Raw genomic sequence first — 26,858 nt, 5'->3', positions numbered from 1 at the left:
AAACAAGTTTCTTTTAGTGACTTGGTAAATTTGTGAAGAGATTGAATTTAACTCTCATCTGTGGAATTCTAATTGATGCTGTCTCACTAAATAAAGAAAATTAGTGATGCCGAGCGTTTAGAGAAGTGGCAGTAAAGATTTATCCATGAGTTAAATACTGATTCAAAACTCACTGGCCACATCTGAGTGCTGGGGCTTGTAACTGGAACTGCAATTTAGAGAGACTGTTTGTTTGATTTCTCAGGCCAAGTGAGAGAGCGGCTGTTCCCAATCTGTCAGCTGTCACAGAACTGTAGAAACGTTAGCGTTTATTTTAAAGAACTTACAATAAGTAGTAGAAATTAATATCATTTCTAATCTTATGAATTCGGGTTAACAGCGAAAAGAAAGCCCAACAAAATTTGCAAGTGCCCTCAGCGATAAGGGAGTATTGAGGTTATTCGTAATTAATGTGGTGCAGCTGGTAAATATTTGGGAAGGATTATAAAACTGTCAGGATTGAAATGTGGTTTAACAACAGGTATTCTAAAGGCAAATAATAAAGGAATCAGGTAAACATCAACAGACTGTGGGAGCACCAAGTTCTGCAGAGCCATTAACCATGTGTTTACTGGACTGGATGTATCGCTTCGGCAAATGTGACTAACGATTACATTATAACATTCCATGTCATTGCTGTAATGTGAAATGCATAAAAATGTTACACTTGGTTGGGGGGAAGAGAGACAGCACCAGAAAATCTCCCACAATGAATTGCTAAGGAGCTCCACATAAAGGTTGCCCGTGCTGCTGAACACAGAACACAAGACTCCTGTTTGATATTTCACCCGTCAACAGTTGTGGACTGTGTTTTTCTGACTGGAGGTCAGGGCTTGCGTGGTCCCACAAAGATCAGACCTGAGACCATACATGCACGCACACGTAACTGTGAGCTGATGCATTCTGGGAGGCCAATTGCAAGGGGAGTGTAAACCATGAATGGAAGAACCCTGAGTAGCAAAGATATACAGACGGATCTTCAGGTCCAAGTCCATTGGTCTCTGATAGTGGCAACACCTATGCATAAAGTGGTAAAGGAGGATTATGGCATGCTGTCTTTCTTCTGTCAGGGGGCTGAATAGAAAGTTGTAATTCGGCCACCTTTGGAGTGACGTGTGCAGTTTCAATCACTACATTACAGGAAGGGCGTGGAGGCTTCGGAAAGGTTGCAGAAGAGGTTTACCAGGATTTTGCCTGGCTTGGACAAACTTGGATCGTTATCACCACACAGAGCGAGGGGCTGAGGGTCGACCTGAAAGGGAGACAGTGGACAGTCTGAGCCTTTTTCCTCAGGTGAAAATAACAAATTCTAGGGGCAAATGGATTAAGGTTAGAGGGGGAAAGTTAGAAAGAGTTGTATGAGGCACGTTTCTTATACAGGAAGTGATAGGCGGCCACAATGTACTCTCTTGGGAGGTGATAGTAGCAGAAACGATCAATCACGACATTTAAGAGGCATTTAGGCAGACATATGAACAGGCAGGGAAGAGAGGGGTATAGATCATGTACAGGCAGATTGTATTACTTCAGAGTGGCATCAATATTAGAACCGATGTGATGGGCCAAAGGGCTTCTTCCGGTGCTGTACTGTCCTGTTTTCCAAGTGGCAGGAATAGTGGAGCCACAGTTAATATTTTGAGTAAACATCTCTTCTTTAGAACACACAGTGAGTTTATGCATCTTGAGGGAAACAACGTGGAAGGGGAATATATATTTGAATGGCACAGATGCAAAGAGCAGGGAGCGGGGAGTTACTACGAACAAATCTTTATCGGAGAGAGAACATAACTAAAATGCATTGAGGAGACTGTATGGGATCTTGGGCTTCATTATTGGAACCTGCAGTTTCATCACAGTTCGACATGTGTTCGGCTATACGACCCAGCACTGTGAGGAGATAAGTAAGAATGTCTCCGGTGGCTATCCCTCTGCCATATATTCAGCTTTTGGAACTGTTGAGGGACGTGGTCTCTCTGAGGAAAACGCAATGGCCAGTCACTTTTTCGACACTTGGAATGATTCTTATGTTATGCAGAATTTCAGGAGATTTTATAGAATTATTTTTGTAGGGGACTCTCCTGTCAGAGGCTTAAACAGGAAATTCTGTAGCAGTGAGTGTAAATTTAGGATGGTTTGTTAATTGCCTTGTGCTCAGATTAAGGACGTCTCTGAACATTTCAAATCTCTTGTCAAAGGCGAGACTGAGAGGCCAGAAATTATTGTACACATTGATAGCCATGACATTTTTAGGGAAAAGATTAAAAGCACTACAAAGTGAATTGGACCGGTTAGGTAAAATATGTAAAGAAAAAACTTGAGGAGTCATACTTTCTTGTTTACTCCCAATGCCAAACGAGGTAGGGAGAACAAGGTGAAAGGAGACAAATCGATGGTGAAGATCTCGTGTATTGTTCAGGGATTCAGGTTTTTGGACAATTGCAATGTCTTATGGGGTAGAAAAGACAAAGAATGCGTCTAATGTAAACTGGAAAGGGATCAATATCTCAGCAGGTAGCTTTGCTCATTCCATTAAAGGAGACTTTATACTGACAGAGATGGGGAGTGGGGGAATTATACGTACCTGCATAAACAGAAGGATTGATGAGGAACGTTCTGAATGTGAGGAGAGCACAGCAATTACAAAAGAAAGACGAGAGAATCAGAGTATGTTGTAACTCTGAAGAACTTTTCTTTTCAATGCAACGAGTCTTCAAGTTAAAGCTGATGAACTCATAGCTATGGCATTAAACTTGTCTGAGAGATGCACAAAACCGGCAGCTCACTGTTCTAGGTTGTAGGTGATGTAGGAACAATAGAAAAGGGGTGTGTGTGTGCATAACAGCAGGAGCCAGCGAGTAATGGCAGAGGGTTGCTTTTCAGACTGGGAGCCTGTGACCAGCAGGATCAATTCTGGATCCTCTTTTGTCATTTTAGATAAATGATTTGGATGAGAATATAGAAGGTACAGTTAGTAAGTTTATGGGTTACACCAAAATAGGGGCATAATAGACAGTGAAGAAGGTGATCTAAGATGACAAAGGGATCTTGATCAAATGGGCTCAAAAAATGGCATATTGTATTCAATCTGAATAAATGTGAGGTGTTGAATTTTGGTGTAACAAACAAGGGCAGGACATATACAATTAATGGTAGGGCCTTAGGTAGTGTTTGAGAACAGGGGATCTAGGGTTGCAGGTACATTTCTTTTTAAAAGATTGCATCACATATACCCACAGGGTGGTTAAAAGGCATTTGGCATTCTTGCTTTCATTGCTCAGTCCTTGGAGTATAAAGAGTTGGGATGTTATCTTGGAGGTTGTACAGGACATTGGTGAGGCCTTTTCTGGAATACTGTGTCCAGTTATAGGAAGGATATTATCAAACTGTACATTGTTCTGAACAGACCTACCAGGATGTTGCCTGACATGGAACAATTGAACTATAAAGATAAGCTGGAACTTTCTTCATTGCAGTGTAGCAGGTTGAAAGGCAATCGGATAGAAGCTTATAAAATAATGAGAGCTATAGATAGAGTTGATGGTAGTTGTCTTTAGATGGGGAATTTCAAAACTAGGGGACATACTTTTGAGGTGAGTGGAGAAACATTTTAAAAGGTCACGAAGCTTTTTTTAAAACACAGAGGGTGGTTTGTGTGTGGAATGAACTTCATAAGGGTGTGGTGGATGCAAGTATAATCACAATATTGAAAAAAACATTTGGATAGCTACATGAATGGGAAAAGTTTGAAGGGTCAGGAAAAGGCAGATAGAACTAGGTCAGTTTGGGATTTTGTTCAGCTTGGACTGAAGGGTCTGTTTCTAGAGGGTCTGAAGGCTCTATGACTCTGGCTTTAAGAAATAATAGAGGTAATGAGAACACACTCACGGAAAAGATGCTGAACCTTGATAAAGCTCTGGTGAGGTCACAGTCAATCAGTGCTCCAATTCTGGTCAGAAAAGATACGAGGGCCCTTTAAGTTGCGGAGTACAGATTTACTGTGGTAGTTCATTGAGAAAGAAAACGCTTCCAACCCCCAGGTCCTCAGTGCAAAGCAGGGACCATTCTGTCCGAAACACGCGGGGCTTTGGGGCCAATAAATATTTTGGCGGTAACCTGGGCCTCTCGTGGCCGGAAACCTGCAGCCCTTTTCAGTTTACTGAAAACGCATGACCAAGAAGTTCTAATTCGGATCTAGTTGTACACAAGCGGTGATAAAGTCTCCCAGACCACACTAACCTTCACTGTTTCCCCAATAGCTTATTCTTTGTTCCTTTACCAGCTCTGACAAAACCGGTAATCACCAGCTTACGGCGGTCAGAATAACGCTGCGCATGCGTGCAAACACCAGCCGGAACGTTGCTGTTCTGAGGAAGGGTCACCGGAGATGATTTTTTTTTCTTTTTTCACAGATGCTGCCAGAGCTGTTGAGCTTTTCCAGCAACTTCTGTTTTTGTTCCTGATTTACAGCATCCACAGTTGTTTCAGTTAAGATTGAGCACCTGTCACCGCACGGCCCCGCCCCTTGCTGTTTCCGAATGGTTGGAGGACTGACCTCTCCAGCTCAGTCCTCCAGGCCTTCCCCATCCGTTCTATTGGACCGAACCCACCGTCAATCACACGTGCGCTGTGCTTGAGGAGGGGAGAAGTATTCACCTGGGCCATCTCCAGTTCATCCCTCACCTTCCAGGTTCTCTCAGTCTCCATCTCAGGCAACCAGCTTGTAACTGTTGTCCATTTCAAGCCCACCTCCTCCCACCCACCCTCCTACAAAAATTCCATCCCCTGTTCCCAATTCCTCCGCCTCCACCGCATCTGCTCCCACGATGAGGCATTCCACTCCCGCACATCCCAGATGTCGAAGTTCTTCAAGGACCGCAACTTTCCCCCCACAGTGTCCGAGGACGCCCTTGACCGCGTCTCCCGCATTTCCCACAACACATCCCTCACACCCCGCCCCCACCACAACCGCCCAAAGAGGATCCCCTTCGTTCTCACACACCACCCCACCAACCTCCGGATACAACGCATCATCCTCTGACACTTCCGCCATCTACATTCCGACCCCACCACCCAAGACATTTTTCCATCCCCACCCCTGTATGCTTTCCGGAGAGACCACTCTCTCCGTGACTCCCTTCTTCGCTCCACACTGCCCTCCAACCCTACCACACCTGGCACCTTCACCTGCCAGCGCAGGAAATGCAACACTTGCGCCCAACCTCCTCCCTCACCACTATCCCAGGCCCCAAGATGACTTTCCACATTAAGCAGAGGTTCACCTGCCCATCTGCCAATGTTGTATACTGCATCCACTTTGCCCGGTGTGGCTTCCTCTACATTGGGGGAACCAAGCGGAGGCTTGGGGACCGCTTTGCAGAACATCTCCACTCGGTTCGCAACAAACAACTGCACCTCCCAGTCGCAAACCATTTCCACTCCCCCTCCCATTCTTTAGATGACATGTCCATCATGGGCCTCCTGCAGTGCCACAATGATGCCACCCAAAGGTTGCAGGAACAGCAACTCATATTCCGCTTGGGAACCCTGCAGCCCAATGATATCAATGTGGACTTCACCAGCTTCAAAATCTCCCCTTCCCTCACCGCATCCCTAAACCAGCCCAGTTCGTCCCCTCCCCCCACTGCACCACACAACCAGCTCAGGTCTCCCCCTCCACCCACTGCATCCCAAAACCAGTCCAACCTGTCTCTGCCTCCCTAGCCTGTTCTTCCTCTCACCCATCCCTTCCTCCCACCACAAGCCGCACCTCCATCTCCTACCTACTAACCTCATCCTACCTCCTTGACCTGTCTGTCTTCCCTGGACTGACCTATCCCCTCCCTACCTCCCCACCTATACTCTCTCCACCTATCTTCTTTTCTCTCCATCTTTTGTCCGCCTCCCCGTCTCTCCCTATTTATTCCAGAACCCTCACCCCATCCCCCTCTCTGATGAAGGGTCGAGGCCCGAAACGTCTGTTTTTGTGCTCCTGAGATGCTGCTGGGCCTGCTGTGTTCATTCAGCCACACATTTTATTATCTATGCTCCATGTTTCCCGTTTTCCCTGCTGTAGCTCAGCTTCAGGAGTGAGGGTAACAAAGTGTAGAGCTGAATGAACACAGCAGGCCAAGCAGCATCTCAGGAACACAAGAGCTGACGTTTCGGGCCTAGACCCTTCATCAGAGAGGGGCATGGGGAGAGGGTTCTGGAATAAATAGGGAGAGAGGGGGAGGCGGACCAAAGATGGATAGAGGAGAAGACAGGTGGAAAGGAGAGTATAGGTGGGGATATAGGGAGGGGATAGGTCAGTCCAGGGAGGACGGCCAGGTCAAGGAGGCGGGATAAGGTTACTAGGTAGGAGATGGAGGAGCAGCTTGAGGTGGGAGGAGGGGATAGGTGAGAGGAAGCACAGGTTAGGGAGGCGGGGACGAGCTGGGCTGGTTTTGGGGCTCAGTGGAGGGAGGGGACGAGCTGGGCTGATTTTGGGATGCAGTGGTCATATTCCGCTTGGGAACCCTGCATCCCAATGGTATCAAGGTGGACTTAACAAGCTTCAAAATCTCCCCTTCCTCCACTGCATCTCAAAACCAGCCCAGCTCGTCCCCGCCTCCCTAACCTGTTCTTCCTCTCATCTATCCCCTCCTCCCACCTCAAGCTGCACCTCCATTTCCCATCTACGAACCTCATCCCGCCTCCTCTACCTGTTCGTCCTCTCCAGACTGACCTCTCCCCTCCCCACCTCCATTCTCCCCTCCCCACCTCCACTCTCCTCTCCGCCTATCTTCTCCTCTATCCATCTTTGGTCCACCTTCCCCTCTCTCCTTATTTATTTCAGAACCCTCTCCCCATCCCCCTCTGTGATGAGGGGCCTAGGCCCAAAATGTCAGCTTTTGTGCTCCTGAGATGCTGCTTGGCCTGCTGTGTTCATCCAGCTTCACGCTTTGTTATCTTGGATTCTCCAGCATCTGCAGTTCCCATTATCTCTGCTCAGGAGTGACGGTTCATTGTGAGGTAGGGAAGAAATGTGTCTCAGCTGCTCTCGTCCATGGTTCACAGCTCCTAGACTCGGAACATTGCAGTCAGTTAGAACAATGGGAATGCTGAAAACGGGCTGTCAAGTTTAAGTTTCCAATTTGAAAATGATTGTGGCCGTGATGGTACGGGAATGTAAAGCCTTTGAGTGATAACCCTGTTCTTCTCAGTGTAAGCCAATAAAAAGCAACGATTTGCATTATTATGGAAAGTTTCAGATATTCATCAAACTAAAATGTTTCAAGCATTGAATAAAAAGGTTTAGTTTGCATTGTCTATCTTAAAGAAGTTTGTAGAGATTTAAGGAGGGAATTCCAGAGCTTGTCGTCTCCACAGCTAAAAATGGTGAATGTTGTGTTAGAATGGGGTTTCGGAAAATGTTTGTAGCAAGTGTACTTGGAGGAGTGCCAGGAACTCATTGGGCCTTAAGGCGGGAGGAGTTGAGAGAAACTGTAACAGACGCCACAGCTGTACAGGAGGTGTCTGCTGCCTGAAACAATGTGATGGATACTGTTCAGAGGACAGGTCAGTCAAGCCAAAACTTTAGCCATGATTTCTCTCTGCAAATGTTGTCAGACCTGCTGAGATTTTCCAGCAAATTCTGTTTTTGTGTTAATAACAGGTACTGTATCATGCCCTTACAAATTGTCACTGATTTCTGGCAAAGAGGTCTTGGTCTGATCGGTACTGACTGGTGTTCCAGAACAGGGTGTTGACCTCCACACAACGTTGTAGACTGGCACATTCAAAGTCTCGGACTTCATGATGAGGACTCACTAAAGCTTGGGGGGAACTGCTGCCAAGGTGCAGTGGGCAACAGCCACTGTACAGGGCTACCTGCCAAAGTTAAATGGGTGTCCATTCAGGTAGTGGACCCTCCTGGTGCCTGGAATGCATGTAAATACAGGTTGGGTGAAGTAAATGATGCCTTTGGTTTGGTTGGACGCAGACAAAGAGTTATGCTGCATGGACACAGACCCTTCAATCAGCCCATCCATGCCAATCAGATATCCTAAATTAAACTACCCCCATTTGGCCCACAACGAAACCCTTACTCCTTATGTACCCATCCAGATGCCTTTGAATGTACTTGCCTCAGCTTCTGCCATGTCCCATGCTATCTCATTTCATACAAGCAGACCTTCTGCATGAAAAATTGCCCCATATGTACCTTTTATTTCTTTCCCCATCACCTTTAGCATATACACTCTTGTTTTGTACTCCCTCAGCCCATGGAAAAGACCTTGTTTATTTACCATATCCATACGCCTCATGATTTTATAGACCTCGATAAGGTCACCCCTCAGTCTTTGATGCCTCTCTGACAAACATACCCCACCAACCAGGCTATTCAGCCTCTCCCTATAGCTTAAACCTAGCCACTGTGGCAACATCATTGCAATTTTACTTTCTCAACCTTTTCAATATCCTGCCTGCAGCAGGGAGAACAAAAGTGCATACAGTATTCCAAAAGTGGACGAGTCAATGTGCTGTGAAGCAACAACATGACCTCCCAAATCTTATACTCAAGGCAATGACTAATAAAAGCAAGTGTAGCAAACACCTTCCTCACTATACTGCCCTTAGATTCATCTGAAGCAATTGTCTCAGGCAATTGGTCTTCAAAATTACGAACCTCATCTTTAATGTCCAGTATGGACCAGCCACTTGTTAGTTTAATCCTGTATCATCATTAATTTAGTTTTACTAGTGTTCCATGATGCCACGCAAATTCAAGTGAGTCCCATTTTGTGACATCACACCACAGCCTTGTGCCAAACATCAACATGATTCAAAATTTGAGCTTCAGGTTAATTTCAGTAAGGCACCTTGGAATTTAAATTGCTTTTGTAAAGTTAATTGTAATTCAGAATTCACAGAGAAAGTAAAAAGAATGTGAATAATATGATTGGTATCCAACAATCATAATTACTAAAAACTTACATTCCAATTTTTCACGCTATTTTATCAAATGTATTATCAGGTATGAAGATGCAACATGAATGTTGGAAATTTGTCAAATTCAGAGCCTGACTAAAGTCTGAGTCTTTAGAAAAAGTGTATGCAGTCTGAAAATTAGATCAATTTCTGGCTCAACCTTCACATAAATTGAAGTTGCATCATTCAAATGGGCTGTATATCCCACAGTCACTAGTTTAGTGAAAGTTTTAGTCTCCGTTTGTTAGGAAATGTATGTTTGGTTGATGTGCCGCTGTGTATATACATATACACACACATATATACACACAAGACTTTTTTAAAGAATAAAGTATATTTTTGGAAAAGGAAAAGGTCTGCAGCAGAGTGGAGACATTGAGGTAACTGCTCCCCAAGGGAGGAGTGATGGAGGACACAGGGAACTCAGTTCTCTCCACAACCAAACCAACTGAATGCAGTTTGGTTTCGGGAAGTGGTGTTGAATGATCCTAGAGAAGTTACTTCAGTGCATATTGGTCTTGGTCAAAACTATTGCTGCTTTCCACCAATGTTGAAGGGAGAGAATGTTGAAGGTTTTCATTGGAGTTTGAATCACATAACTGATGCAGCACACAAGGAAACCATTTGACCATACTATCTGCACTAGCCTTCAGAATAAGAATATCTCACCCAATACCATTCTCCTGCCTTCTGCCTCTAAACCTGTACATTGTTCCTTTGCAGCTAATAGACTAATTCCCTTATTGAATCATTTGCTTCATGGACAAAGATTATGGTCTGCTTTGTGCAGGATGGATTTGAGTTGCTTAGTATTTTTGGAGCCACACTAATCGAGGCAAGTGGGGAGTATTCCATCACATTGCTGACACATGCCTTGTCGATGGTGGGCAGACTGTGAAGTCACTGTAAATTTCCTAGCCTCTGACCTATTGTAGTCACAAAGTTTATATGACTGGTTACTTTCAGTATGTGGCCAAAGAAAACTCCAAAATGTTGATCGTGCAGGATGCAATGATGAAAATTCCCTTGATTGTCATTGCAAGTTCCTTAGATTCATTCCTCTTTCAGATGACCATTGCCTGGCAATTGCCTGTAATCATTCCACGAATCGATCTTGTCAAAGTCTTGCTCTACATGGATATACACCATTTCAGTGATTGAGGCAAACTGAATAGCCTGGAATGTTGTACAATCATCAGGGAATATCTCCATTTCTGACCATCTGAAATAGGCAGATAACGCAGCTGAAGGCATGAGAGGCTGAAGACACCACCCTGAGGAATTCTTGCAGAGATGCCCTAGGGCTGAGATGATTGGACTCCAATAAGCACAATCATCCTCTTATTTGGTTCAGGAGTCCTCCAACCAATGTAATATTTTCACACTCATTCAAATTTTGGTTCTGGATATGACACTCCATCCAATGCTTCCTTCATTTCACAGGCAAACATTTCCCAGTTTACTCCCGGTCTGACGACAATTGTATGCAGTGAGTTGAAATGAAAGTTTGAACCCAGTCCGACAGTCAGAGTACTTGAATGGTGTCTTCCCATTGTGAAAGCTCTGGTGTATCAGCAGGTTGACTCACTGTGACTCCTTCCCTGCAGTCAAAGCAGAGTTTCTGCTGTGACTATGTCAGTGAATTCCCAATTTCAGATGGGAACGTGAATCTCTTTCCACATACCTTATGCTTCCATGGTTTCTCTGAGTCAACAGTATATTTATGTTCTGATCGGCTTCATGATCAGCTGAATCCTTGTCCAAACGTAGAACATGTGTATAGCTTCTCTCCAAAGTGAACAGTGATATTTCCTTTAATGTTCAAAATCCAGGAATATTCAGGTTACCATGAATTGGTTGTCTGTCAGATTCTGATCTGCTGTTTGGGTTGAGTTTCCCAACTGCACATCCAATCATGTATTCCTTACAATGCAGAAAGAGGTCATTTGGCCAATCAGGTTTGCACCAACCCGTCGAGAGTCATCCGACCCAGATCTACCTCCTATCCCGTTCACATAGCCCTACATTTCCCATCGTTAAACCACGTAACCTATACACCCCTGGATTTAATATGCAATTTAGCATGGCCAATCCAGTGGCCTGCACATTTTTGATCTGTGGGAAGAACCCACGCAGACACGGGGTGAGTGAATCAACCCACATGGTCAGCCAAGTCAGGAATCAAAGCCGGGTCCCTGGCCGTCTGAGGCAGCGGGGCGAAACATTGAAACACCGTGCTGCCTCCCTCTAATAAAATGTGAGGCTGGATGAACACAGCAGGCCAAGCAGCATCTCAGGAGCACAAAAGCTGACATTTCGGGCCTGGACCCTTCATCAGAGAGGGGGATGGGGTGAGGGTTCTGGAATAAATAGGGAGAGAGGGGGAGGCGGACCGAAGATGGAGGGAAAAGAAGATAGGTGGAGAGAGTATAGGTGGGGAGGTAGGGAGGGGATAGGTCAGTCCAGGGAAGACGGACAGGTCAAGGAGGTAGGATGAGATTAGTAGGTAGGAAATGGAGGTGCGGCTTGTGGTGGGAGGAAGGGATGGGTGAGAGGAAGAACAGGTTAGGGAGGCAGGGACAGGTTGGACTGGTTTTGGGATGCAGTGGGTGGAGGGGGAGAGCTGAGCTGGTTGTGTGGTGCAGTGGGGGGAGGGGACGAACTGGGCTGCTTTAGGGATGCGGTGGGGGAAGGGGAGATTTTGAAGCTGGTGAAGTCCACATTGATACCATTAGGCTGCAGTGTTCCCAGGCGGAATATGAGTTGCTGTACCTGCAACCTTCGGGTGGCATCATTGTGGCACTGCAGGAGGCCCATGATTGACATGTCATCTAAAAAATGGGAGGAGGAGTGGAAATGGTTTGCGACTGGGAGGTGCAGTTGTTTGTTGCGAACTGAGCGTAGGTGTTCTGCAAAACGGTCCCCAAGCCTCCGCTTGGTTTCCCCAATGTAGAGGAGGCCACACCGGGTACAGTGGATGCAGTATACCACATTGGCAGATGTGCAGGTCAACCTCTGCTTAATGTGGAATGTCATCTTGGGGCCTGGGATAGCGGTGAGGGAGGAGGTGTGGGGGCACGTGTAGCATTTCCTGCGGTTGCAGGGGAAGGTGCCGGGTGTGGTGGGGTTGGAGGGCAGTGTGGAGCGAACAAGGGAGTCATGGAGAGAGTGGTCTCTCCTGAAAGCAGACAGGGGTGGGGATGGAAAAATGTCTTGGGTGGTGGGGTCGGATTGTAGATGGCGGAAGTGTCGGAGGATGATGCGTTGTATACGGAGGTTGGTGGGGTGGTGTGAGAATGGGGGGGATCCTCTTTGGGCGGTTGTGGCAGGGGCGGGGTGTGAGGAATGTGTTGCAGGAAATATGGGAGACGCGGTCAAGGGCGTTCTCGATCACTGTGGGGGGAAAGTTGCGGTCCTTGAAGAACTTGGACATCCTTCCCCTGCAACCGCACGAAATGCTACACTTGCCCCCACACCTCCTCCCTCACCCCTATCCCAGGCCCCAAGATGACATTCCACATGAAGCAGAGGTTGACCTGCACATCTGCCAAAGTGGTATGCTGCATCTACTGTACCCGTTTTGGCTTCCTCTACATTGGAGAAACCAAGCGGAGGCTTGGGGACCGCTTGGCAGAACACCTCCGCTCAGTTTGCAACAAACAACTGCACCTCCCAGTCGCAAACCAATTCCACTCCCCCTCCCATTCTTTAGATGACATGTCCATCATGGGCCTCCTGCAGTGCCACAATGATGCCACCCGAAGGTTGCAGGAACAGCAACTCATATTCCACCTGCGAACACTGCAGCCTAATGGTATCAATGTGGACTTCACCAGCTTCAAAATCTCCCCTTCCCCACTGCATCCCTAAACCAGCCCAGTTCGTCCCCTTCCCCCACTGCACTACACAACCAGCCCAGCTCTTCCCCTCCACCCACTGCATCCCAAAACCAGCCCAACCTGTCTCTGCCTCCCTAACCTGTTCTTCCTCTCACCCATCCCTTCCTCCCACCCCAAGCCGCACCCCCATCTACCTACTAACCTCATCCCACCTCCTTGACCTGTCCGTCTTCCCTGGACTGACCTATCCCCTCCCTACCTCCCCACCTGTACTCTCTCCACCTATCTTCTTTGTTCTCCATCTTCGGTCCGCCTCCCCCTCTCTCCCTATTTATTCCAGAACCCTCACCCCATCCCCCTCTCTGATGAAGGGTCTAGGCCCGAAACGTCAGCTTTTGTGCTCCTGAGATGCTGCTTGGCCTGCTGTGTTCATCCAGCCTCACATTTTATTATCTTTGATTCTCCAGCATCTGCAGTTCCCATTATCTCTGCCTCCCTCTAATATTGTCTGTCGCTTATTAATCTGAAATTTAATAAAAAAAACTAGAAAATAGAATGCAAGAGAACACACAAAAGCAAAGATAATAAAATGTGAGGCTGGATGAACACAGCAGGCCAAGCAGCATCTCAGGAGCACAAAAGCCTTTGTGCTCCTGAGATGCTGCCAGCTTTTGTGCTCCTGAGATGCTGCTTGGCCTGCTGTGTTCATCCAGCCTCACATTTTATTATCTTGGAATCTCCAGCATCTGCAGTTCCCATTATCTCTGACAGAAAAGCAAAGGGCAGGTTGTGAAATGGAACTGAATGAAGCTGGAAATTTGTGGGGCTGGTCGTCGTGAAATTTGTCGTGAAAGCTGCTGGATTGTCATTCAAAACACAGGTCGCTTCGCGCTGTCCTGCAGTCCCACCCCTCATTCACTCCCGTTGGTTGGAGGACCAGCCGCATCGGCTCAGCCCTACAGTCCCACCTCTCATTCACTCCCATTGGTTGAACTAATTGATTGATGGCCTTCCCTGCGGATCCAGCGGCATGTTTTGCAATCGCTTTGAGCAAGCACTGACCACTCAGGAAGCCGACGATTGCGTTTAGAGCGGTTTCTTTGCCTTTTGGAATTGTGGGATTGTTTTGCAGCCATTGGCCAGTATTTCTCTGGTATTTGCATCTTCAGCTGGAAAAGGGATCGAGAGAGTTACAACATTATTCAGGTGAAAGTTTATCTCCGACCAACAGCATTTATGAAGCTGTTGGCCAACTAACATTAACAAAGCAAACTTTTTTTTGCTGGAACAGAATAAGAAATTTCTGGATAAACGCTGGAAGTGTGGCAGCAACAGAACAGAGAAAGAAGTTACAATTTCAAGTTCAGTGGCTCTTTGTCGGAAATGAAATTATTTCAGTTTGTTACAGTAGTTGTTTGGCTCCAGTTCGTATTTTGATCAGAAGTTAGGAATAGAGCTCGATTTTTGACCCACTATTCCACACGATTCAGGATGCTGTCTATCTTCATTCACAGGATACCAAACCATCTAGATATTTCACATTTTGAAAAGCATCGTCCATCCACACTGACCCTTTTTCTGGTCAACAGACACAAAACGTTAACACTGACTCTTCTTCATAGAGGCTGTCAAACGTGGTCAGGTTTTCCAGCAACTTGTTTTTGTTCCTGATTTATGGTATCTGCAGTTCTTTCGATTTTTGTGAAGGGTCACTGGACCTAAAACGTTAACTCTGATTTCATTTTCTTCTTCACAGATGCTGCCAGCGTTGCTCAACTATTCCAGCATTTTTTGCTTTTGTTCCTGATTTACAGTATCCACAGTTCATACAGTTTTTAAAAAAAATTTATTTTGCATGATATCTGTTCTCCATCTATTCTCTTGCATCCACACAGTTTCCACTGATGTTTATTCAGGATTTTCTATTAGTACCAAGGACTGTGATCGAATCGGGGAGGTGGTTACATTGCAACTACATCTGAATCTTCTCCCAGCTGAGAAAGAGCTGAAAAATTAATCACAGTTTGTGCAGAGGCTATAAATTACAGAGGAATTGAATGATGTAGGCCATTTTCGAGACGAGAGAACTGAAAAACAGTGCCAATGGTTTAAATCCAAAAGACTAATAGTGAGTTCGAGTGACAATCAGCAAATCAGGACACACTCTGACACCGCCCCCCCCCCCCCCCGACCAAGGCCAACAAGATCACCAGAGGAATGGGGAGGAAATTTTTCATTAAACTGGGAAACAGGGGCAACTGCAGACGGTTGGAATTGCTGGGAAGAAAACAATAGGGAAAAAAAAGCACATGATTGGGTCAGTGAAATAAGATCTCACAGTGAGGTATTGAGGTACTCACTTTGAATGATCCCACTCCTGGACATGGCTGTGTTAAGTACCTGGAAGCAGTGAGATAGAAGTTTGCTCTGAACTGGGCAGCAATTCGGGTGTGAGTGACAGGTCTGTGGGGATATTGACCCTGGGACATCGAATTGGTGAGCGTTTCTGAAATGTCTGGCCCTGTATTGGTCGGGTTGATGGATTTCAGTTCTCCGCAAGTGTTAGATTTATTTCCTTCCCCATTTTTGTTGTCGTTTCTCCCATTCCCACTTACAGGATGCAGGCTCTAGGTCTCGAGCGAATAAAGGACTATGGTCTACCTCAGCATTGATTTGGGTGTGCAAGAAGAATTTGGTGGCAATAACAGATCCTCCTCCCCAAAATGTCTGGCAGAATAGAATCTGATCACTGTTCATCAGCAGGGAACCACACACACCGCAAAGCTTGGGGTTAGATTCTTTGGAGCAAAGAAAAGTGAGAGGGGACATGATTGAGATGTGTAAAAATGATGAGGGACATGGATTGTAGATACCTGATGGACAGCACGAATAGTTCCCCTTGTTGGAGGGATCAATGCCGGGTGGCATGAACTAAAGTAAAGGACTGAAAGTTCAGCAAAAGTGGGAGACTTTTTTTTCACCCGAAGTGCAATGGGAATCTGGAACTCATTGCCTGCAAGTGTGGTAGGTGCAGAAATCCTCAGTACACTTAAGAAGTGTTCAGATATATATTTGAAATGCCAAAGAATTGGCAATGGTCCAGGTGCTGGAAAAAGGATTAGGGCAGTTAGTCTGTTGGTGTTTGACTGGTACAGACTCAATGGGTCAAAGGATCTCTTTCGTGGTTCTGGATATGTGGACCATGAATCCAGCCACGTCGGTGGGAACAAACTGGGTGAATGTTCAGGCCAGTGAGCAAGGAGTGGAGGTGACAGTGAACAAGAGGAATGAGTGGGTGAAGAGCAGGAAATATTCACTGACAAAAGGGTTCATGCAAAATCAGAGGGGATGATGGTGCAGAAGTTAAGAGATAAAAGAAGTGTCTGGATGAAGTCTGACTAGGCCGTGAGCAATCCCGAATGCATAGTAAAGACAATCAGTGAAAAACCATAAAGAAAAGGACCAGATGAAAACCATTTAGACTGAGGTGAGAAGATTTTCTTTTAACCCGGAGAGTGGTGAGCATGTGAAATTCTTTGCAAAAAGAAGTGGCTGAGTCGAGCACACTCACTGTTTTCCAGGAGGAGTCAGATATCGTTCCAAAAGCCGAAGGGATCGAAGGATATGGGGTTCCTGACTGGTCAATCAGTCATAATCATATTCATGACAGAACAGACATGAAGGGACAAGTGGTCAATACTTGCTGCTATTTTTGAAGTTTCTATGATTACCACAGAAATGAAGAAGAGTGACCAGAATAAGCAGGGAGCTGGGAACAACAGCATAATGTATAACTCGCTGGGAATGGAGAAATGGGAACAATACATGGGGTGGATTCAGAGAATGAGATCAGAGCAGAAAAGTGCTGTTCTGCACCAGAAAGGCCCAGACTAAGTCTGCACACCAAGGTCCATCAGGTATCTACAATCTGTGTTTACAGAGCCATGGAGATGGTTAGGAACTGAACAATTTGGGACGCGAAAAAGGTCAGGAGATCATCCATCACGGTCCAGCCACCCCCACCTAATTGGATACAGAGGCTCGTCTTGGTCTGATCCACTCCTGAACAGGACTGGGTCAAGCTTCAGGAAATTGCCAGCTAATAGATGGCTCTGTCAGCTGGGAGGGATTGGAGTGGTTCAATGAACAGGTTTTGAGCGATATAAGAGTAGGCATCTTCCCTGCTCCTCTTCCTCCTCCTCTCATGGCTCTTTTACTGGAGCTGTGTTGGTAAACGCTTCTAAAATCTTTTTTTTCCCGCATCCCCCGAATGTACCTGTAGGTGGTCAATGTGAGTATTAGAATTTTAAATGGGCGATGTTCTATCAATGTTTCTTATGCAGTTATTGTAACAAATCTTTCTAAAAAATAGAACTGCTTAATCCATTTCGCTCCGCCAGTTCTTTTTTTTTAAATAAAACTCCATTCATGAATGAGGACAAGTTTAAGGCCAGTTCTTTTTTTAAATAAAACTCCATTCTTAAATGAGGACAAGTTTAAGGAGCAAGAGACCAGGGAATATGGTCCATCCCCAGGAGTCTGTGAGCACGTGAACCATGAACATCTCTAAGCTTTCTTTCTGAGAATTCTCACACTGTAATGATGAATGAACTCTGATAGGTGTATAAGTTAACCAACAAAATTGACATTTATGTAGCAATCTCCGTACAATGAGATGCTCTCTGGAATTTCACAGACATTTGATATTGCAGGATTTGCCACCAAGAGACATAAAGCTGATGAACAAGAACATTGCGAAATCTATCAGCTTGAAGGGAAATTTTGAAATGGAGGGAGAGTTACAAACGTTGAAGGAGGCAACTACATAACTTGAGGCTGAAGTTCGAGGTTATAAATGGGTGGAAAAGGACAATTTCAGATGCTGCCAGAACTACCGAGTATTTACAGCATTTTGTTTCTTCATCTATTCTTAGTTCTGAGGAGTAAAGGGATCAAATTGTATAGGGAGAAAGCTCATTGGCTCCTGACTTGCCCACCTCGGTAGTTTTGTGTAAATACTGACTAATTTTTATGGTAATCATACAGTTTACATTTAATTTATTTTCCCCAAGCCTTGACTTCACAAATGGCCAGATTAATTTCTCTCAATTTTGCAACCCGTGTGTGTTCTTCCGTTTTCGATGTCTTTTTCTTTTCTGTTTGAAAGGTTGGTTTGCAATTTAAGATGCAGATGAAACCATATCCAGATCTGACAGTCCCTGTCTTTATCATAACCAAATTGTTAAAAGATTTTGAACATTGAAGGAAGAAACACTATTCGTAATGGGGAGAAGCACGTTTTCTCTGAGTGTGGAGGAGTCTGTGAAGATTCATCTAAAATGTCAAAACGCCAGTGCAGCCACACTTGAGAGAGTGTGGAAATGTGGGGACTGTGGGCATTATTTCTTTTCATTTTTCACAGCTGATAGCTCCCCAACTCATTCTGATGTGGGGTTATGTAGACTAATCGTGAATTTGAAGGCAGGAATTGGAATTTATTTGTAAAATAATGGATGTGCCAAGAGTGCATGGCCCCATTAAGAGGCATAGTGCTTTTCCTTAGCTTTGGGATTTATACAGAGAAAAAACAATGCCTGCATGTACCTGAAGATATACAGCCAGTTCTAAAACGGAAACATGTATCAAACATAGAGATAATGGGAACTGCAGATGTTGGAGAATCCAAGATCACTTGGAATATTGGAATAACTTGGAATACTGCGTCCAGTTCTGGGCGCCCTATTATAGGAAAGATGTGGATGCTTTGGAGAGGGTTCAGAGGAGGTTTACCAGGATGCTGCCTGGACTGGAGGGCTTATCTTATGAAGAGAGATTGACTGAGCTCGGTCTCTTTTCATTGGAGAAAAGGAGGAGGAGAGGGGACCTAATTGAGGTATACAAGATAATGAGAGGCATAGATAGAGTTGATAGCCAGAGACTATTTCCCAGGGCAGAAATGGCTAGCACGAGGGGTCATAGTTTTAAGCTGGTTGGTGGAAAGTATAGAGGGGATGTCAGAGGCAGGTTCTTTACGCAGAGAGTTGTGAGAGCATGGAATGTGTTGCCAGCAGCAGTTGTGGAAGCAAGGTCATTGGGGTCATTCAAGAGACTGCTGGACATGTATATGGTCACAGAAATTTGAGGGTGCATACATGAGGATCAATAGTCGGCACAACATTGTGGGCTGAAGGGCCTGTTCTGTGCTGTACTGTTCTATGTTCTATGTTCTATTACAAAGTTTGGAGCTGGATGAACACAGCAGGCCAAGCTGCATCTCAGGAGCACCTGAGATGTCGTTTGGCCTGCTGTGTTCATCCAGCTTCACACTTTGTTAACATGCATCAAATATTTGTGTGATTGGAAACCCTAGGCTTGTTTTGATGTTTTGGTAATGAGTTGGAATCAGCCCATTAATGTAAACCAGTGGGGAGCGCTGTTCATATTAATCTTTGTATTACTGTTTCTGCAGTCAGTCCTGATTTGGGTTTTTTTTTCCTATATTGTCATTGAAGGTGAAGTGTGTTGTGAGGCACAGATCTGGTAGTTACATGTTGGTGTCTTTTATTGAGGTTATTGGTCTTCTGGGTGCCTGGCTACCTTATCCTCTTCTAGCCTGGTGTCCTTGATAATATTGAAGAACTCCTGGGATGAGTGAATGGAGTGGGTCTTATTGCCGACAAAGTATTTCACTTTGTTGTAGTTCATTGTCAACTCAATATGTTGGTGTGCCTGAGAGTGAGACAATGGGTCTGAGAGGGACCCCCGGTTTGTGTACCTTGGGTGTCCATAGTTTTGGGGTATGTTGGATCCGTCTGCCTTCTGTTTTTTTGGTCGTCTGTCTTGTTGATGTCTCCAAAGTTGTGTAATTTCTTCAGGGTAATTATAATGAAGTTTCTGAACGGTGACGCAGTCGTATTAATGTTTAAAGAGGATATACACATATTATTGATGAAAGGTACTAACTCATGCAGTCTAGAACCCATGTGTAGATAATTGAAAAACAAGGTAACAAGTGTTAAATAGCGCACCAAACTGTAGTGATGATGTTGGGATGGCTTTAATCAGGAAATCAGAGATGCATGTGGTAAAACATTATCGATCGTTGTGAGAGATGTTACTCTTCATACAGATATGGTGAATAAGAAATAGCGTCAATACTGTGGAGGGGGAATTAGTAGAGTGTGTACAGGATGGCTTTCTTGATAAATAGTTTGTGGAACCATCGAGTGAAGAGAACATTTAGACTGGGGTATTTAAGCAATGTAAAATGAATAATCGACAATGTCGTCGCGAGAGACCATTTAGGAATGAATGAACATAAAATGACAAAATTTTTCATCAGGTTGAAGATTAAGGATACGATGATATGAGGCATATTTTGGCTACAATGGATTGAGAAATGTTTCTTACATGACAGTGTTCCAACAATGGCAAACATTCAAAGAGGGAATCAGTGAATGACAAAAATTGTCATTCCTGTGTACTGCAAGAGCACAAAGAAAAGAATGGTCAAACCATGGCTTATGTGACAAGTTCGAGTTAATGTTAGATACAAACAAAACAGGGCATACAGATGTGCAAGGAAAAAAAATAGATCTAAGGATTGGGAACAGTTTAGAAGTCAGCAAAGGAGGACCAAAAGATTAAATATTAAGGGGAAGTTGAGTATGAGAGTAAACTTGTGGGCACATAACAACTGGCTGTAAAAACATTCTGTATGTATATAAAGGGGAAAGTATTTGTTTTAACTAATATAGGTCTATTCCAGTCAGAAACAGGGGAATTGATAAAGGCAAGCAAAGGAATGACTGACGAACTAAATTCACACTTTGTTTCTGTCTTCATAAAATTACATACAAATAATGCGCCAGAAAAATTGGAAAACACAGGATTTAGTGAACGGGAGGATCTAAAGAAAATCTGTACTTGTGGAGAAATGACTTTAGAGACATTGATGGATTCAAAGTCTCATACATCCCCAGTTGACTTAAAGAAGTAACCTTCAAGATAATGGATGTATTTCTGGTTATCTTCTACGATTTCTTAGACACTTTGACACTTCCTACAGACTACTGGGTAGTTAATGTAACCAAACGATTTAAAAGGGAAGAGAAAAACCCTATAATTGTGGACCAGTGAGTTTGAGATATGTCGTATGCAAGATACTTAATTCCATTATCAAGGATTTTGGAACACAGTACTGAGAATACAATACCAGAAGCAGACAGTCACCATAGATTTACAAAAGGGAAATCATTCTTGACAAATCTGATGACTGTCTTTCAGGATGTCATGAGTAGAAGGTGAACATGGTGACCCAGGACATGCATTTATTTCGTTTTATGGAGGCTTTTGAAGATGTCATACATTAGAGATTAATGTGTACAGTTGAAGTGACTGGAATTGTGGTTAGTGCATTGAGTTGGTTACAAAACTGATCAGGAAATAGTCACTGAGGATTCAAAGTAAATGTGTCTTTCGCACAATGTCAGACAGTAACTAATGGGGTATAACAGGGGTCTGTTCTTGAATCCCAGCTGTTCACAATGTATGTTGCTGATTTAGATGAGGAAACTCAAATTTTTTTCAAACTTTTTAGATGGCACCAAGCTGGGTGGAAGCATGTGCAATGAAAAGGGTGCACACGTTGCAGTGTGATTTGAAGAAGCTTCGTGAGTGGGCAAATGAATATTGGCTACATTATATTTGGATAAATGTCAGCTTATCCACTTTGTAGCAACAAAATGAAGGCAGATTATTATATGAATGGCACATGGGAGTGTTCAATGAGACCAGAGGATCCTTGCGCACCAGTTGCTGACAGTAAGTGCACAAGTGCAGCAGGCAGTAAGGAAACGAATTATGTGTTGGCCTTCGCGGATTGAGGATCCGAATACAGGAACAAGAACGCTCTGCTGCAGTTACACAGGGCCTAAGTAAGTCCACAGCTGTTTTATTGTTAAAGTTTTGGCATGCCTATCTGAAGAAAAGTGTTCTTGCTTTTGGCAGAGTTCAATGTGTGTTTACCAACTTGATTCATGGAATGGTGGGAATAACGCATGAAGAGAGGTTGAGTCAGTTAAAATTGTATTCATCTGAGTATAGAAGAATGAGGGGATCTCATCGAATTCTCTAAATTCCAAACAGGACTGGACAGGTTAGATACAGGAAGGATGTTCCAATGATGGGGAATTACAGAACAAGGGGTCACAGTTTAAGGATTATAGGGGAAATATTTTAGGACTGAGATGAGGAGAAATGCCTTCATCTGGAGAGCGCCTGGAAGTGCATTCTTTATTTTGTTTTCCCTCCCTTTCAAAATAAATTAATCTCCATCCCTTGTTTTAGCAGTGTCTTCCTGATACCACACCTGCTTAACAGGGACCCATTTAGGAATAGCATCCCAAGCAGATATTATATGCCTTATTTCATTCAGTCAAATGTCTAAGCTTTTACTTCAACTTCTAATGTTTGAGCTTCCACCTGAATGTCTATGAATAGCTTCAAATGACCATACATACACATGTCTGCATCAGTAGCAGCTATGTGCCATTCAGACCCTCTCGCCTGCTGGGTCATTAAATAAAATCATGTCTGAACTGAGTGTAGCTTCAACTCCGCAATGCTAGATTTCATAATAACCTTTGATTTCTCTTGTTGATCATCAATATATTTCGCATTAATATAAAAAAACCTACCCCCGTCATCTTAGATACCGCTCACCAATGTTTATTTGTTAATTCGTTTGTGGGATGTGAATGTTGGTAGCTGGCCAGCGTCTATTGCCCATCCCTTATTGCCCTTGAGGGAGTGGTGGTGAGCTGGCTTCTTGAACTGCAGTGGTCCAACATTTATAATACACCCCACTATGTTTGAGGGAGGGAGTTCCAGAATTTTGACACAACAACTGTGAAAGAATCGCAATACAGTTCCAAGTCAGGATAATGAGAGATCAGCAGGGGGAATGGCAGTTGTTGATTTACCAGAGTATCTGCTGCCCCAAAACCCATAGATGCAACTGAAGGTCGGCAGTGGAGGGAGTGGATGTTTGTGGATGTAGGGCCAGTGATGCGGTTTTCATTGTCCTGGATTGTTTCAAGCTTCTTGAGTCTTGTTGGAGTTGCACCCGTCTAGGCCAGTGGGAAGTTCTTCCATTACACTTCTACAGATGATGGACAGGCTTTGGGGAGTCAGCAGGTGAGTTACTCACGGCATTATTTCCTCGGTTTTCACCTACATGTGTATTCACTGTGTGTATATGGCAAGTCTAGTTGAGTTTCTGGTAAATGGGACTCCCCTGCATGTTAATAGTGTGGGATTCAGTGATGGTCACACCATTGAATGTCAACGAATTGTGATTATATTTTGTTTTATTTGAGAATATTATTGCTTGTCGTTTATATGGAGCAAATAATACTTGTCACTTGTTAGCTAAAGCCACGATATTGTCCAGCTCTTGGTGTGTTTGGGCTTGTATTCCTTCACTGTGTCTCTGAAGTCGTCTCTCTCCACAAGGCAAGAATATTTCTGGATGCTCTTTTTTTTGAACAAAAAAGAAAAGTAACGCCTTAAAACATAGGATAGAAGTGCTAACTTGATGCGTGGTTGGAACTGTCATCTAACTCCTGCATTAAGCCTGACTGACAGATTAAACATGGAAGATATTTCCACTTGTGTGTGGACACAAATAAATAGATACTAGCCACAAATGAATCGATTGTACAATTCATAAATGAGTTCTTTGAAGATGTTGGAAATATTCAGTCTGGATGATAACATCTCTGGCTTAAGAAAAAGACTTAATGTTTCCCTTCTGTGGACTGATGCAGAGAAGTCATGTAATATAAAGTGCATTTCTCTCTCAACAGTTGCTGAATATTTCTAGTTGACTGAGTCTGCTTTTGTTTGTTCAAAGAATGTTGAGAATGAAACTCCTTACAGGAAGTGATTGACATCTCAGTCTGTTCTGAAGCTCGTGCATGACATTTCACGCTTGCCTAAACATCTTAATTTACTGGCATATCAGCACTGTCACCCCACAGGAAGACTCTTCAGACTTCAGTTTGAGATTGCATTTATGTAGTTTTCCTACTTGGCATCATTCAGCTTCGAAATTTGAAATGATTTTATCACCAGTAAATGCATTCTTCTTGCGACGAAATTCAAATATTCCACACAGGAAAGGTATATATTTTGTTCACCATACCCGTTGAGTGTGTGTTCACATCCCTTTGTTCAGCTGTTAATGCGAACCAGGACAGAAATATGCTAAGGGACCGTGCACTTGTATCAATAGATTCCATCATCATTTGTCTTAGCATATTCCTGAATATCTTTGTGATATCAATATCATTGCTCAATGGCAGCATTCTTTCCCAGCATTCCGGGCGGGAATGCATATGCCCACTTGCTTATGCGCAATCTGTTGCGTTTCAAACATGCGCAGTACCGGAGGCAAAGGAGAGCTGGAGGAATCGGACGTGGAACAGGCGCGATAAGGGATTGAAAGGAGAAAATTGGAAATCGCGTGAGTGAGTATTCCACGAAGTGAGGAGAGAGGCTTTATCCACTCTGAGAGTAGCCACCGACACTGAATTGGAAAATACCGATCCCGGTTTTGTCAAGAATAGCTGAATGTCTGGAAAGTCGGGAATTGCTAAATTCCTTTGTTTGCCGGGCCGGGATGGGTGCCGCCATGTGTATTGGCGTTAGGCGGCAGGATTTACCAACAGCAAATTCAAACCAAGAGAAACGTTTGTTTGTTTTTCTGTTCTGAATTTCTGTCCTGGAATGATCGTGATGGATTTTGCAATCTTGCAGATCAATGTCAGCAGTGGCAGACTTGAACCTCAAACCAAACTGCGAAAGAGTAATGCGATTGATGAGGATCTGACCATTATCAGCAAACGAATGTGGTAGCATTCAAATATGTAAGATATCAGAAAATGTATTGAGATACACTAAACTGTGGTTTGATTGCACTCGATTAGCTGTTTCCATTTCTCGGACGTGCTCTCAGGAACGATCTAACAGCCGTGGAGTGGATGTAGCACAGATTTCCCTGATTGATAACTTATCCTGTAGGTTCAGAATATGAGAAGGAACATATAAAAAAAGTGCAGACCATTCAGCCCATGCCAACTCTTTAGAGCAATCCAGTCAGACCTGTCCCCTTGTTTTATGCCTACACCTTTGCATATTTCTCACAAATACTAGTTCATTTTGTTTTGAAATCAGTCAAGATCCCATTTCCTTTGCTGACTAATTAATCTATTTTGTTACCTTCAAATATCTGTACATGTGAATCCCTCAGACTCTGCACACTGTTTAGTGTTGTGTTATCGCCTCTTCCTATCCCTTCTGCTCAAACACATCACTTCACTATGAGAGAGGTATCCCTGGAAATTGATTAATGAGAAATATTTTTGATCAATGTTTTGTGACTGATAGCGGAGTTACAGCGAAACTATTTCCACTGAGTAGGGAATTGAGGATGAGCAGTAACAGTCTGAACACGATGTCAGTACCAACATATTTTCATGTTAAGTTTTCCCGATTGTTAGAACTGTTTAATTGTGCAGGGACTGCAGAATTCCACACTCAATCTGGAAGGTTGGAAAGTGTCAAATTGAAAGAAAGCTGCTGTGCCTTCAGGTCCTGTGAGCTTCATTAGAACGGTGCAGCAGTTCATCAGAGCAAACTGGTACAAAGGATGATGTCGCATGAGCGAGAGAGAGAGATACAGAACTACGCTTTTCACTGTCCGCTGGTACAAATGACAAGCAACCATCTCCACAAATGATGCCAGTCGTGCTGAGTTTGACCAGAAATTTCTGCTTTTATTCAAATATCTTTATTCCATTTTGATCATGAGACTGCAGCGAGGGTGTACTGGTACCAGCGGGTGTTCAGAGCTGGTCTTTCAAAGGGGAGGTGATGGCCCAGTGCTATTACGGCTCGACCGTTAATCCAGAGGCCTTGATATTATTCTCAGCACCCAGGCTCCAATACTGCCAAAACAGATGGTGTATCTCAAATATACTTTATTTAAAACATCTGATGACAACCATGAATCAATTATCAGTAAAAAAAACAAAACTGATCTGGTTCACGAATGCCTTTTAGGGAATGACTCTGCCATTCTTACTTCGTCTGGCCTACGGGTGAATGCAGAACACTGGGCAACTGGGATGGGCCTGGCCAGCAATGCCCTCATCCTCTTAATGAACTAAAAAAAAAGACTAGAATATTGTCTGGGCTTGACCACTTCCTCTGTGAAGATAGACGAGTCAAGCTAGATCTGTTTTTTTTTCTGAGAGCAGAGAAGGCCTAGTAGAGAAACTGATTAACGTATGCAAAAATATGAAGGGGTGAGAAACATGAGATTGGAATAAACTTTATCTTTTGAAAAAGGATGGGGAGCCATTGATGTAGATTAAAAGCAAGGCACAGAAGGGTTAAAGGAATTTTAGGAAGATGTGTTCTCCCCCAGAGAGTTTTGGGCATCTGGAATTCATTGCCAGAACTTGTGGTTAAGCTAAGAATGATCAGCACATTTTAGAAGTGTTTAGATGATCAGTTGAAGCGCCAGATCACACATGGATAGGAGCAAGGTTATGGAAAGTGGGCAGGGAGAAACAGATACAAAAGCAGAAGTTGCTGGAAAAAACTCGACAGACGTGGCAGCATCTGTGGAGAAAACGCAGAGTTAAGGTTTTGGGTCTTGTGACCCTTGCGCCCAAGGCCAAAAGAAAAGCAGATGCTTGTTGAAAGACGCAAAGATAATGCACAAAAGCCAAACTTCTGTACATTAACAGTTCAGTAACTGAGGCTGTGTGGTGCACTTGAGAGCATGTTGGGCTTCTATGTTTGTGTTAAAAATGCAATTCAAAGATTTGTGGGTTCAAGTCCCACCTTATTCAAGTTTTAATTAATGTTTGAGACAAGCCGATAATGATTTTCAGGAGTCGATTCATCGTCACTCTCTGTTGCCCAGAACATGTTGCTGAC

General features: G+C 44.0%; 2 long non-coding RNA genes across 2 annotated transcripts in view; one reads left to right on the top strand and one right to left on the bottom strand.

Moving 5' to 3' along the window:
• Positions 1 to 4,499, bottom strand: part of LOC132208811 (uncharacterized) — a 50,558-nt gene extending 46,059 nt beyond the window's left edge. The window contains exon 1 of the long non-coding RNA XR_009444940.1: positions 4,276 to 4,499. This is a non-coding gene — a long non-coding RNA (uncharacterized LOC132208811). The remainder of the gene's footprint in view (positions 1 to 4,275) is intronic.
• A 19,797-nt stretch (positions 4,500 to 24,296) lies between these two features.
• The window catches only part of LOC132208834 (uncharacterized), a 232,018-nt gene continuing 229,456 nt past the window's right edge, over positions 24,297 to 26,858 (top strand). Inside the window, exons 1-2 of the long non-coding RNA XR_009444958.1 lie at positions 24,297 to 24,379; positions 24,669 to 24,778. This is a non-coding gene — a long non-coding RNA (uncharacterized LOC132208834). The remainder of the gene's footprint in view (positions 24,380 to 24,668; positions 24,779 to 26,858) is intronic.

This window comes from Stegostoma tigrinum, unplaced genomic scaffold (assembly GCF_030684315.1).
Source record: "Stegostoma tigrinum isolate sSteTig4 unplaced genomic scaffold, sSteTig4.hap1 scaffold_54, whole genome shotgun sequence".
Lineage (NCBI taxonomy): Eukaryota > Metazoa > Chordata > Chondrichthyes > Orectolobiformes > Stegostomatidae > Stegostoma > Stegostoma tigrinum.
Note: the sequence above shows the minus strand (reverse complement) of the source record. Positions and strands in the feature narration are given on the sequence as shown.